Genomic DNA, 13,636 nt, shown 5'->3' with positions numbered 1-13,636 from the left:
TCCTGAAATTTTACACTTTTTAAAATACAATCCCAATTGCTTTTAAAGGTAAAAACAATCAGAAAACAAATAAAAATAAAACAAAAACCCAAGCCATGTTTCCTGTACTAATCCCCCTAAATCTGCTTCTACCCCAGTAATTTAGAATTCTCATTTTGATGGTAGGCACACATAGGTAGGTGAATATATATTATAATACTTTTTTCCCCTCTTTTAATGTGTTTAGCAGAGTGCTACACATGATATGAAAAGAAATGTAAAGTATGTATGCACTCTGGTGGGATGTTTCTATAACAAAAATCAAGAAGGTTTAATTAACAGCTTATTGACTGAATCAAAGTTAAATGCACTCTTTCAGTTAAAGCATGGATGCTGCATTTAATGAGCCAGTGCTTACACTTACAGAACCTAAATTACACATCAGTGATGAGTAACTATCCCTTTACAGTAGATTAACTCATGAGGCTGTGCCTTTTCAGAATAGAAAGCTATACAGAGTAGAGAAAGAAAAAGAGAATTAACAACTACAACAGAGTTTATAAAGAAACTCTTCAGTCCTCCAAGAGTTGTATGTAAATGTTAGTGAGCATAATGTCCTCGCATTTTAAGTACTTGAAGCAGGTAAATAAATCAAACACACACACATAAATTGGTAAAATTTTTCTGAATAACCTCAGGTACAGGTTAACTATTCAATCAAACCCTCCTCTTTTGTTTACTCCCAAATCCTACTGTTGAAATTTCTCTCCTTGTGCCCACAAACTAAATAACAATTGTATCTTATTAATTAGGAAGGTGTACCATCTTTATCACAGTTCAAATAAATGATTTTAGAGGATCTTCTAGTAGATAAAAAACTGCTTAAAAGATCTGGAAGTAAACAGATATTAATACATTACATAAAAATATGAACTCCTACTCTATGCTGATTACTATTCAAAGCACACGTATTTTATCTTCATAAACATTCTATGAGGTAGGCGATATTACTATTCCAATTTTACAGTTGAAGGAAACAGATCTCAGTAAGGTTAAATAAGTTTGAGTCACACATCTTGTAGGACATACACCAGATTTCAAATTCAATCCATCTGACTCCAAGATCTATGTCAATGCTATCTGATCAATTTTAAAAAATTATATCCCCACTACACTACCATTACTACAATTCTGTTTTTTTAGAAACCAGGTAATTCTATTGTTTTTCCATATTATAAAACAGTATGTTATCAGATTTAAAAGAAATAAAATATAATGAAAAAAGGAAAGAATCCTATCTAATAAAGAGGGAATATGCAAATTGACCCTCACACCATCACAAATATGGCAGTGCCCATAGCCACAAGATGGCAGTGTCCAGTCCCCTCAGCCCTGCTGGAGTCCCCCAGTCCTTTCAGCCCCACTGCTGAGAGTGGACAGTGGGGCATGGGGGCTTCATCACCATGATGGCGGTGAAGCCCCCAGGCTCCACAGACAGAGAGCAGACAGCAGGGCGTGGGGGCTTTGTTGTCGTGGCAGTGGCAAAGCAGCCAGGCCCCACAGAGAGCAGAGAACCACGGGAAGTGGGCCTAAGTCGTCAGTAGGACATCCCCTGATGGCTCCTGGATTGGAGAGGGTGCAGGTTGGGCTTAGGGACCCCCACCCCATGCATGAATTTTGTGCACCAGGCCTCTGGTAGGCTATAATGCAAAAACACAAAGATAACACTTCAATATGTATTCACATTTTTTATGGATACAAACACAGATATTCTTTTAAGAAAGAAAGTGAAAGAAAGGAGAGAGATGGCCCAGCACATATTAAGTAACTGATCTTATTAACTATTTAAAAGTTATTATTATGGCTGCATGCAGCTGCAGTTAATTAATTTATTTTTATTGTCATAAAATATCCTAGTGTATAGATATACCACAACTTATATATACTGATTCTCTAGGGTGGGGAGAAAGAACCCCAATGTAAGGCATTCAACAAGGTTCTAATGTAAGTACTACCACTATGACCAACTGCAAGCTACCATTAACACTGGTCTAAGGTCAGATCACAAAGTTTTTGGTAATTTAATAGCTGGCTCTCTGAGCTAGCACTAGCTGATTTGAGTGTACCGTTACTGTTAGCTTATAGAGTATGTACATGTTCAACTTTAGTTGATAATGCCAAATAGCTTTCCAAAGTAATAGTATCAATTTACATCCCTATCAGCAATATATGAGAATTCCCAATGTGTCTCAGATAGTTAAAATTTTAGTAATTCAATTTTAGTCATTCTAAAGGGTATGCTATTGTGGTCTTATTCTCCATTTTCCTGAATAACAATGAGTTTGATCACTTTTCCATGGACTTATGGCCATTCCAAATTTCTTGTGACTCTTTAAGTCATGTGCTCATTTTCTGCTTACTTGTCTATTTTTTTATTACCAATTAAAGAAGATCATAGATATTTTAATTATATCAATGTTTTATGTGTTGAAAATTTCTTCACAAAGACTGTAGCTTGCCTTTTCACAATCTTAATGAATTCAAGTTCATTCATCTTAATCTCCTGACTAGACTTTTTACTTTGTTTGAAATGTACTTATCCGAGATCATGAAGATATTCTCCTTTATTGTCCTCCAGATCCTTTATTGTTTTGTCTTTTATACTCTTATTTATTTTCTACATAAAAAATAGTTTTTACATATGACATGAAGTAAGAGCCAAATTTAATTTGTATTTTTATGGATATTACATGCCCTAGCATGATTTATTGAAAAATGTTTTCCTTTGGAGTAGCATTCATTTTATAAACTAAGACTCCACATATGCTTTGATATTTTTCTAGGCTCTCTTTTTCATTCCACTGCTCAATTTTATTCTATCTTTATATCTACACTAATAAAAGAGAAATATGCAAATTGTTGTACCTCCACAACGCCCACCAGCCAATCAGGAGTGAGTATGCAAATTAACCCAACAAAGATGGCTGGTTAATTTGCAAACGCAGGCGTGGAGCGAAGACTGAAAGCTCCGGCCAGAGCGAAGACTGAAGACTGAAGACAACTGAAGAGGCTTGGCTTCTCCGCTGCAGCCGGAGTGAAGGCCTGGGTCCCGGGTGCTGGAGGAAAACCAGTGCCGGCAGCCAGGGGAAGGAAGGCCTATTACACGAATCTTCATGCAATGGGCCTCTAGTCCTATCTAATAAATAGTAATATGCAGATTGACCGTCACTACAACACACAAGATGGCTGCCCCCATGTGGTCAAAGATGGCCGCCACAAGATGGCCAGCAGGGGAGGGCAGTTAGGGGCAACCAGGCCAGCATGGGCGGGCAGTTGGGGGTGACCAGGCCTGCAGGGGAGGGCAGTTGGGGACGACCAGGTTGGCAGGGGAGGGCAGTTAGGGGCAACCAGGCCAGCAGGGGAGCAGTTGGGGGTCGATCAGGCTGGCAGGGGAGTGGTTAGGGGCTGAGCAGGCTGACAGGCGGAAGTGGTTAGGGGCAATCAGGCAGGCAGGCGGGCAAGCGTTTAGGAGCCAGCAGTCCTGGATTGTGAGAGGGATGTCTGACTGCCCATTTAGTGCCTAAACGGGCAGTCGGATATCCCTCGAGGGGTCCCAGATTGGAGAAGGTGCAGGCTGGGCTGAGGGACACACCTCCCCGCCCCGCACGAATTTTGTGCACCGGGCCTCTAGTATATATATAATACTATCTTATTTAGAGAAGCATTTTACAAAGTCTGGGTAGAACAAGCATACTGATATTGTTCTTCTCTAAGAATATTATGGCTACTTTAAGGATTTTTAAACAGATTTTTGAGGTATTATTGATTTACAATAAGTTTCTCATATTTAAAGAGTCAATTTAATAAGTTTGACATATGTACACACCCATAAACATAATCACAAGTCAAAGGTAATGTGTATATTTATCACACACAATCATTTTCTTGTGCCCATTTGTTATCCCTCCATCACTCCCTTTAATGTACCCTCCATTCTCACTCAGTAACCACTAATCTGTTCTATCAGTATGAATTAATTTGCCAGTAATCTCAGTGGTTAGAGCATTGGTCTGTGCACTGAAGAGTTGCGGGGTTCATTTCCGGGTCAAGGGCATGCGGACCTGGGTTTCAGGTTCTATCCCAGGCCTGGGTTGGGGCTTGTGCAGGAGGCAATCAATTGATGTGTCTTTCTCACGTGATGTTTCTCTTTCTCCCCGTCCCTTCCACTCTCTCTTAAAAAAAAAAAAAAAAAAAAGGAATGGAAAAAATATCCTCAGATGAGTATTAATAAACATGTTAGTCTAAGCTTGGGCATATATGATGTTTAAAAGTTAAAAACAAAAAAACTTTGGGATAAATGGACAATTTAAAGAATTCGCTGAAAGCTAATGAATAGCCAAAGAAAATGATACATATAAGTTGGCATAAATCTAGAACATCAGCTTTGCAATGTGTATTTTGCTGATTTCCAGTCTATTGTTTAGTCAGGTGGTTTCCTCTTCCTAAGCACCCACTTTCATAAACAGGCGCATGTAACTATACTGTGCTCAAGTCCTGGGCATCCAAGTAATAGGACTCTATGCTTATAGTTCTCCTTTGGTTTCTTTATTTTTCTGGGGTATCTAATACCAAAATTGACTTCTCGCCCTTGATGTCTTCAAACTTCTAAGGTATTCATAGGACAGGCACTTATTGATATAATATGGCAACCCCAAGATTTATATAAAACCTATATACTCACAGTAACTGGAGGGGAAGGTAGGAGGAAGTTTAGAAAACAATGTCCCTTCTTTTTCTTGTCCTTTCCATTTTTGGGCAGCCTTTCTGGTCAGAAAGTGGTTTGGGGAGAAAATCAGCAGAGATAATTGATGTTTTATGCCTTTACCAATGTCTGATGACCTCATAGTCTGGAAAAAATAGAGATTCAATATGATATGGTAAGCCACAACGTTAAGCCCATGGAAACCATTGCTAAAAAGAGAATTATTCAGACACCTATAAAAAAGGATAGCTGAGAAAGAATTATTAGGATGACTAATGGAGTAAATCCCTGAGCCTTAAGTGGTCTGATAGTCCCACATGTGGAACAGATGGTAAAGATGAGTCCATAACCATAGAGCCAGAGAGTATAATGAATACTAAGTACATACTTAATATAATTATAACTCCCTCTGCAACTGATGACAACCTATTATGTGGACCGAGAGTGAAATGAAGCAGGATACCATGGACTCCCAGAAATTCTTGAAAGCAAAATATAAAAACTCCAACAAAATTAAGAACAAAACATCTCAAATACAGACTGGAGGTAGATAGTGAAATTATAATACATGGTTTGAAAATAGATTAAGATCAAAATTCCTACTGCTATTTAGATACTATAATGAATACTGCAATGTGTGAGAAGAACAAATATCTAAATGCTCATCAACATCTGAAGAATTATTTTACAACTCAGACTGTGACAGCAAATTGGCTCGAGGATATGATAAAAAAAAAAAAGAGCTAGAGCTGAAGTAGCTGAGTTGATGGATTCCAAACAAAGAGGGTAAAATGGAATTACTCACAAAGTCCTCAAGGGCAAGACCAAAACTCCACCTTAGTTCATTCTTACTAATAATCTGTGAAAGTAACAATATAAAAATGTAAATTGTGACTCAGAAACTGGGAAATGTTGAAATAGTAAAAAATACAAGCAAATCAATTAGAAGGGAAAACAGAAGCGATGTAGGTTTCATTGTTGGGTATGAAAATAGAGCGAGGGTTTCAATACAATTTTTTCTTCTTCAAACAAGGCCGAAGAGTAAAGACAGAGAGAGATTCTTTCTGAATCAGTAATAAAAGCTATAGCTGTCTTTACTACATATTTACAGGGTTCTAAATGGATTATATGAGACTTGAAGGAAAAGACACTATTTCCCAGTTATGGTTCTCATTTGTGTACTCCCTCCCAATTCCCTGGCTCTGCATCTAAGTGACCAACAGACCTTGAATCTTCAGACTTTCGAAATTCAGCTTGCTTTTTCTTATCTTCATCCAGATCACCTAACATCAAACATGACCTCCCTTGTTGGGCACCTTCCCTAAGGTGATGACATAGCATCACTATACCTAATTCATCTGTGACTTCTAGAGAGCTGTATTTAATTTACCTATCTGTCAACATAGGCCCTCTTTCCTCATTTCTGCCCAACTATGAAGGGGTAGGTCCAGAATTTAGAATGTGACCAGCACCTTCACCACATGATATGGATTCTCTTTCTTCTCATTAATGTTTCAAAAACAAAAGTGAAAATCTCAAAAAGATGCTACTTGAATACTAGATAACTATTTACTCTGAACTGAATGGTTATTAATTATATGTTTATAAATTACTTTGAGAACTTATAATGCAGAATTATAATGTAGACATGTAGCGGGCACCAAACCTTAGAATTTTGATCTTCTGTCATTGTGTTGGAATTTATTAATTTGGGTTCTGTGACTACAGAACACATAAGGGTTTTGCAAAAAATTAATGTGATATAGAAATTTCATTTCCCACTAGAAGGAGACCACCTCATTCCCATCACACAGTCCAGGGTTCCCTATGGAACACCTTTTACATTTCTGTACCTAAATATTAAATATATTTACCTGACTTGGAACTGTGGCCACCCAGATACCCAGACATCACACTATATGACTTTGTGTCACCTCTTCCTTGTGTGGTTATGAGCCACATGATTGGTGTAGCCTTTGTAACACTACCTGAAGGGGCACATATTTGTAAGACTATGGCAATAACTGTGGTAGTGTGTTTAAAAATTGGCTTGGGCCATATGTTTATGTGTTCTTAGATCATTTTAACCCTGAACAACAAACTTTATGAAAATGTTTGACTTTTTATAAATACTATATATGGGGATATATGAATTAAATATTTATAAATACTATATATGGGAATATATGAATTATATAAATTAAAATATGTATGTGTATAATTTATTGAGTTTTAACCCAGGCCTGTGAGAAGCTATTTACATATATCATCTCATTTTAAGCCCATTAAAACATTGTGAGAAAAGCGGTTACTGAGGCACAGAGAGATTATACAAACTTACGCAAAGTCACACAATTAGTGCTGAAGTCACTACAAAATGCATTAAATGTGTTATCAAGAGATGGGGTGCTAACAGTGGGGCCTGCAGCAGGATTTCATCACCATGTCTTACAACACCCTAATTGACATTTGACATTCCATTGCTGGTAGTCCAGCATCTGTCCCAGACAACATCCAGTACATGGAATTCAGAAGCCCCTGCTCTGATGGGAAGTGGTATAGTATGGAGTTCTCGCCTGTGTTTGAAGTTTCAGACACCGGAGAGAGCCCCATTCCCACAATTAGCCTATCTCTACTAGTAAGCAAGAAGACAGTATTCTAATAGGCAATTGCAAATAATTTTAACACTTCAGTGGCTATATGTTTCCCGATGTCATGAGAAGGCTGTAGTTGTATTTTATGACATCCCATAATTTGCTTTCTCAAAGTTTTATAGTGACAGGTCAAAATAACCCCCACCCAAACTCAAATAAACTAAAATATGAAAAGCCCAGAGTAATTAATTCATCATGAGTACAGGGTGCTATTCTATAAATTGTAGATGTTATTCTAGTCTGTATACTGTACTGTTTTGCTGGGAAGAAATCTAGCACATGGAGCAGTCACATCCTCTGCCAGAGAGAGATTAGCGAAAGAACACACTGTATGGTCTTCTGATTTTTATCACTTTGATATAACCTACCTCATCACATTAGAAGCATTTGCTCAACGTCTTTCAGAAACTGATTTGTTTGAAATGGTTGAAAGGATCTTTCTGAACCTGTGATGCCAAGTGTTCTAGATGAGGAATTACTGGTCTAAATTAATCATAAGCGGATCATGCCATTCATTCCATCTACTTAAAGAGTTACCGAAAGTTTCTAATATAAATTAGACTGCAACGGTATACAGTAAAAATAATATATCAGTTTTTCTTATTTCAGCCGAGAAAATTCTTTAGCTAAGCAGGTCTGGAACCCAAAACCTTTATCCAGTCAAGTTTACTCTCTCTTAATAAATGAAAGTGTTATATGTGTGTGTTCATTGAAATAAATACAGTAAACAGACTATATCATTTTATTCTAACCAGTGTATTTCTGGTGTCAATTAGTTACATTTCATATTTGTGGGTGTTCTGCTTTGTTCTAAAAATAGAAGAGGGAATGAAATGGGAGGGAATCTTAAAAAGTAGAATATAATAATGTGCCTCAAAGATTTATAACCCAATAAAAAAATATACATTACCAATACATTACCAATAAGGAAGACTTAAAGTCTTAGAGGAGAATGAACAAGACTTTTCCAGCAACTCTTCTGATGGATAAACTGAAGCTAAATTTTTCTCTGAGGTTAAATTTCTTAAAAAAAAAAAAAGTATTTTATTGATTTTTTACAGAGAGGAAGGGAGAGGGATAGAGAGTTAGAAACATCGATGAGAGAGAAACATCTGAGAGAGAAACATCTATCAGCTGCCTCCTGCACACCCCCTAGGGGTGTGTGCAACCAAGGTACATGCCCTTGACCGGAATCGAACCTGGGACCCTTCAGTCCGCAAGTCGATGCTCTATCCACTGAGCCAAACCAGTTAGGGCTGAGGTTAAATTTCTTAAAGGATGTGAAGTAAAATTTTGGCAATCATCTTTTCTGTGCAAAACACTAGCTTTTGTGAATAATGCAGTAGCAATCTTTACAAGACAGTCTATTATAAATATTCTTTGTCATTTCAACTGAAAGTGTTACAAGAATTCAAAGAAGAGAGAGATTAGTATGGAAAAGGCAGGATTTGGACAAGCTCCTGAAGGGTAGGAATAATTTGAATGGAGAGAGAAAAGAACATCTCAGGTATGCAAGTTCAACTGATCAAAGTTTATTTACTTTATTGGAGCAATATTTTGAGCTGAAGATTTAAGACTGAAGAGGTACATAGGATTTGCCTCTCAGTATGATAGAGGATTTTAAAAGCCTAGTTACGGATATCTTAAAATAATTTAAAAACACACGCAGATTGTTAATTTTCTAGTATGTCTATGTGGCAATTAAATTTGCTATCTATTTTTACAGTCTTTTTCTCTCCCTAATTTTTCTCCTTTCAAACATTCTATTACTACCTTAATATGCCCCCCTGTTTTGTTTTTCCCTTTTCTTCATGGAGAATTGTTATTCCCGAGGATATTTTTATTTATTAAAGGTCTGTAATTTTCATTTTCTAGTAAGAAATTCCAAGGCTTAAACAGCCACACTTTAGGTGACAATTTTGAAACATTCCTTTCAATCCCCTACCAATTACAAATCAGTCAGATGGTGGGTAAATTAGGAGAAAATCAGGATGCTCACATTTTTGCTACATTAGGGACTTTCATGGTAGGAGCTCTGCATGGTGACTTTTCAAATACTTTTTTTCTGGAGCTCCTGGGGGCAACTTCAAACAGAGCAGCTAACTTTTATTTATTTTATACTGAAATCCTAAATAAGCATTTATTTGAAAAAATACTTTGAACATTAATTAGCTTATAATTCATTTGCCCTAAGTTCAATACTGCCTCTCATCTAGGTTTTGCTTTTTTAAATACACCAAATATGGGCTGAGGCTTTCAATTGTATCTTCAGCTAAGAAGCATGCCTTTACGACCAACTTGCAGAACAAGCTAGATTTCATCTGTTTTCAGTTTTTGTTAAAATAATAGAATAACAAACCTGAAAAGATAAGTGAAACATTCGAGCCATGCTGAAGACATGTATAATTAATAGGTAGCAAATAAGTTTATTTATCAAAAGTCTAGTAGTGCACAAATCCTACATTGAATTTAAATATTATTATGTATGCGTGTAAAATTTCTAGTATATACACTGAAAAAATAAAAATTAAGTGTTGAATTTCAAAAGCAGTAGAGGGAAACATTTGAGTTAAATGAGAAGAAAAGCACAACCAATCAAAAGAATCCAGGAGAGTAAAGAGAAAGGAGTCAAATAGTAGTAATAATAATAATAAGTAGAATAAAAGGAAAAAAGATTTTAAAAATCCAGTATCATTATCCTAACAAATTAATATGGTAAACTCTTCAATAGAAATAAAAATTGTCAGACTATAAATTTTTCCATATATATATGAAGTTTATAAGAATCACATTAAAAATAATTTTAAAACTATAAAGGAGCAAAATATTACATTGCAATCATTAATTTGAAAATGCAGTGGCATGATGAGATTTTATTATACTTCTATCAGTAATTACAGACAAAGCAAACAGGAAAAACAGAAGGAATACATAATATTTGAACTATATGTTTAGCAAATATGATCTAATCCTATCTAATAAAAGAGTAACATGCAAATTGACTGTACCTCTGTTACACCCACAAGCCACGCCCACCAGCCAATCAGGAGTGAGTATGCAAATTAACCCAACCAAGATGGCTGCAGCCACAGAGTGAGCAGGAGGCTTGGGTTTCCCTGGCAATGGAGGTAGCCAGGCTTCCCGCACACCCTGGCCGGCCTTGGACTCCACTCAAGGCTACAAAGTTTTAATTATAGAAGATAAATAAATCTCAACAAAAATGGCTGCGGCCACAGAGCAACCAGGAGGCTTGGCTCCGCTCAAGGCTACAAAGTTTCAATTATAGAAGATAAATAAATTCCAGATACCAGGGCCTCTGCTTGGGTCGCTGGGGGGTGTGGCCGGCCTGCAAACCACCACAGGCCCCTTGCACAGGCCGCCCCACACCCCAAGGGAACCCCCACCCTGATCCGGGACACCCTTCAGGGTAAACCAGCTGGCCTCCACCCGTGTACCAGGCCTCTATCCTATCTAATAAAAGAGTAATATGCAAATTGACCATCCCTCCAACACACAAGATGGCTGCCCCCATATGGACACAAGATGGCCGCCACAAGATGGTCAGCAGGGGATGGCAGTTGGGAGGGACCAGGTCTACAAGGGAGGGCAGTTGGGGGTGATCAAGCCTGCAGGGGAGGGAAGTTAGGGGTGAGCAGGCCGGCAGAGGAGGGAAGTTGGAGACTGGGCCTGCAGGGAAGGGCAGTTGGGGGGGACCCAGGCCTGCAGGGGAGAGCAGTTGGGGGGGGACCAGGCCTGCAGGGGAGGGCAGTTAGGGGTGAGCAGGCCTGCAAGGGAAGGGCAATTAGGGGCAAACAGGCTGGCAGGGGAGTGGTTAGGGGTGATCAGGCTGGCAGGCAGAAGCAGTTAGGGGCAATCAGGAAGGCAGGCAGGCGAGCAATTGGGAACCTACAGGGATTGGCCCTAAACGGGCAGTCGGACATCCCTTGAGGTGTCCCAGATTTGAAAGGGTGCAGGCTGGGCTGAGGGACACCCCCCATGCACGAATTTCATGCACCGGGCCTCTAGTAGACACATATAATATCTTTAAAAATAAATTAGTTTGAAGGCTTGGTTCCCACCTCCTTAATTTTAATTACTCATTGAGAATCAAATATATGCATAATATGAAGCTAATTAGTTAATTGCTATTAAATCACCAGCCAGTCTTTATTAAGCACTGTTATTTAGCTTTATTAAGCATTCACTCTTTTCGGGGCATTATAGTAAAGACTGGGGATATCAAGATAAAGTCGCACATTCTATCTTAATAAAGAAAACTAATGGGACAATAGCTGCTAATAAATTAGAGTGCAATCTAGTAAAGACTGTCCATGAAGACCTGTAGTAGAAAGCATGGTAGCATAAGGGAAAAAAAGACCAGGTGTACCCATAAGCGGTCAGGTGGGGAAAGCATCCCAGCAGGATTGCCTGACCTGGACTTGACCTATAATTAGGGATTTACACAGTTGACTAAAGATAGAAGACTATTTAATAGCAAAGGTAGAGCAGTGGCAAAGGTCCAGAGATATCAATGAGCAAACCCAGGAAACTGCCAGAAATTCCATAGCATCAAGGACTACAGGACATGAGGAGGGAGTGACATCATATGCTGGGATTAGAAAGGTCATACCACCTCTGACTGTTCTTAAGTGTTTTGGGGAGAAGTATTAAAAAACAACAGCCTGATTGGTTGCATGTGTTTCTAAATTTGGGGGCTATGAGGAGAGAAGAAAGAAAAGGAAGAAGGGGAAAAACATTTTTCTTTTGTTTTCTAAAAATAGCATTTATATTTTCAGATGCAATTGGGTCCACAACATAGAGAGGAACATCAATTTGTTGTTTCACTTATTTATGCTTTCATTGATTGATTCTTGTATGTGCCTTGACCAGGGATCAGACCCACGATTTTGGCTTATCAGGACAATGTTCTAACCAACTGAGCTATCCTGCTAGGTCCTGATCTTACTTATATTAAGTAACCAAAACCCTAGAGCTCAAGTGAAATTTCAGTCTGCAAATAGTTGGTCCATCTGAGTGCTGTAAGAATCTCTGAAGAGCAAGTTTGCTACTCTGTGAGGAGTAGGTAAATACTCTGTGTAAAGAGATGGCTGAACCCAGCCAGTGTAGTTCAGCAGTTGAGCGTCAACCCAGAAGCAAGAAGCCACCGGTTCAGTTCCAGTCAGGGCGCATACCAGGATTGCAGGCTCAATCCCCAGTAGGGAGGCATGCAGGAAGCAGCCGATCGATGTTGTTTTCTCTCTCATCTATGTTTCTATCTCTCTATCCCTCTCCCTTCCTCTCTCTCTCAAAAATCAATAAAACATTTTTTTAAAGAGGTGGCTGAATTGTAAATAGATGGAATAAGTTTCGGAAGGATTGGCTTGGAATGGTGGAAGAACTGTGCTGATGATTACCCTGAAAACTGACATATATCTCAACATGTGGTCTATACAATGCTTTTATTTGTTTGTTTGTTTGTTTGTTTGTTTGTTTCCTCATTTGAGGATATTTTTCCATTGATTTTTAGAGAGAAGGGAAGAGAGAGGGAAAGACAAAGAGAAATATTGATGGGAGAGAAACACATCAACTGATTGCCTCCTCCACAAGCCTTCACCAGGGCCGGGGCCTGGGAGGAGCCTGCAGCCTAGGTACGTGCCCTTGACCAGAATTGAACCTTGGGACCCTTTGATCTACAGGCCGACACTCTATCCACTGAGCAAAACCGGCTAGGGCTACACAATGCTTTTATATGCATTATTTTCCTGAGTTCTCATAAGCATTCTACAGTACAAACATAATCACCCTGTTTCCACAGTTGAGGAAACAAGTTCTGAGAGGCTGTTTTGCCCCAGGTCACATAGGAACAAAAGGCAAGGTCTGGTCTGAAAGGCAGGTGTTTGGTTTCCAAGCCCAGGGCTCTTTTCACTAACTCTAAATCCTTGGCCAGATCATATAGAGATATTAAAGTTTTCCATTGAAAATATGTTAGGTACTCAGAGAAAGTTCTGTGGGTCCAGGGTGGCTGAGATAGACATGGTTAGGAGGAAACACTAGACCAGAAACTATGCAGATCCATTAGCAGAGGCCAAGGTAGCTGGGCAAACCAGTGGAGCATCTGGGCTTAAAATGACCTGAGGACACATTATACAACAGAGAGTCTGGTAACAAATGTCATGGGATTCATGGACAGAGGATGCCAGCAAGACGTGTTGACATTGGGGGGTCTTTTACTTGAATCATT

Source organism: Cnephaeus nilssonii, assembly GCF_951640355.1.
Source record: "Cnephaeus nilssonii genome assembly, chromosome: 15".
In the NCBI taxonomy this organism is placed as follows: domain Eukaryota; kingdom Metazoa; phylum Chordata; class Mammalia; order Chiroptera; family Vespertilionidae; genus Cnephaeus; species Cnephaeus nilssonii.
The sequence above is the reverse complement of the archived record's forward strand: the minus strand, read 5'-3'. Positions refer to the sequence as shown.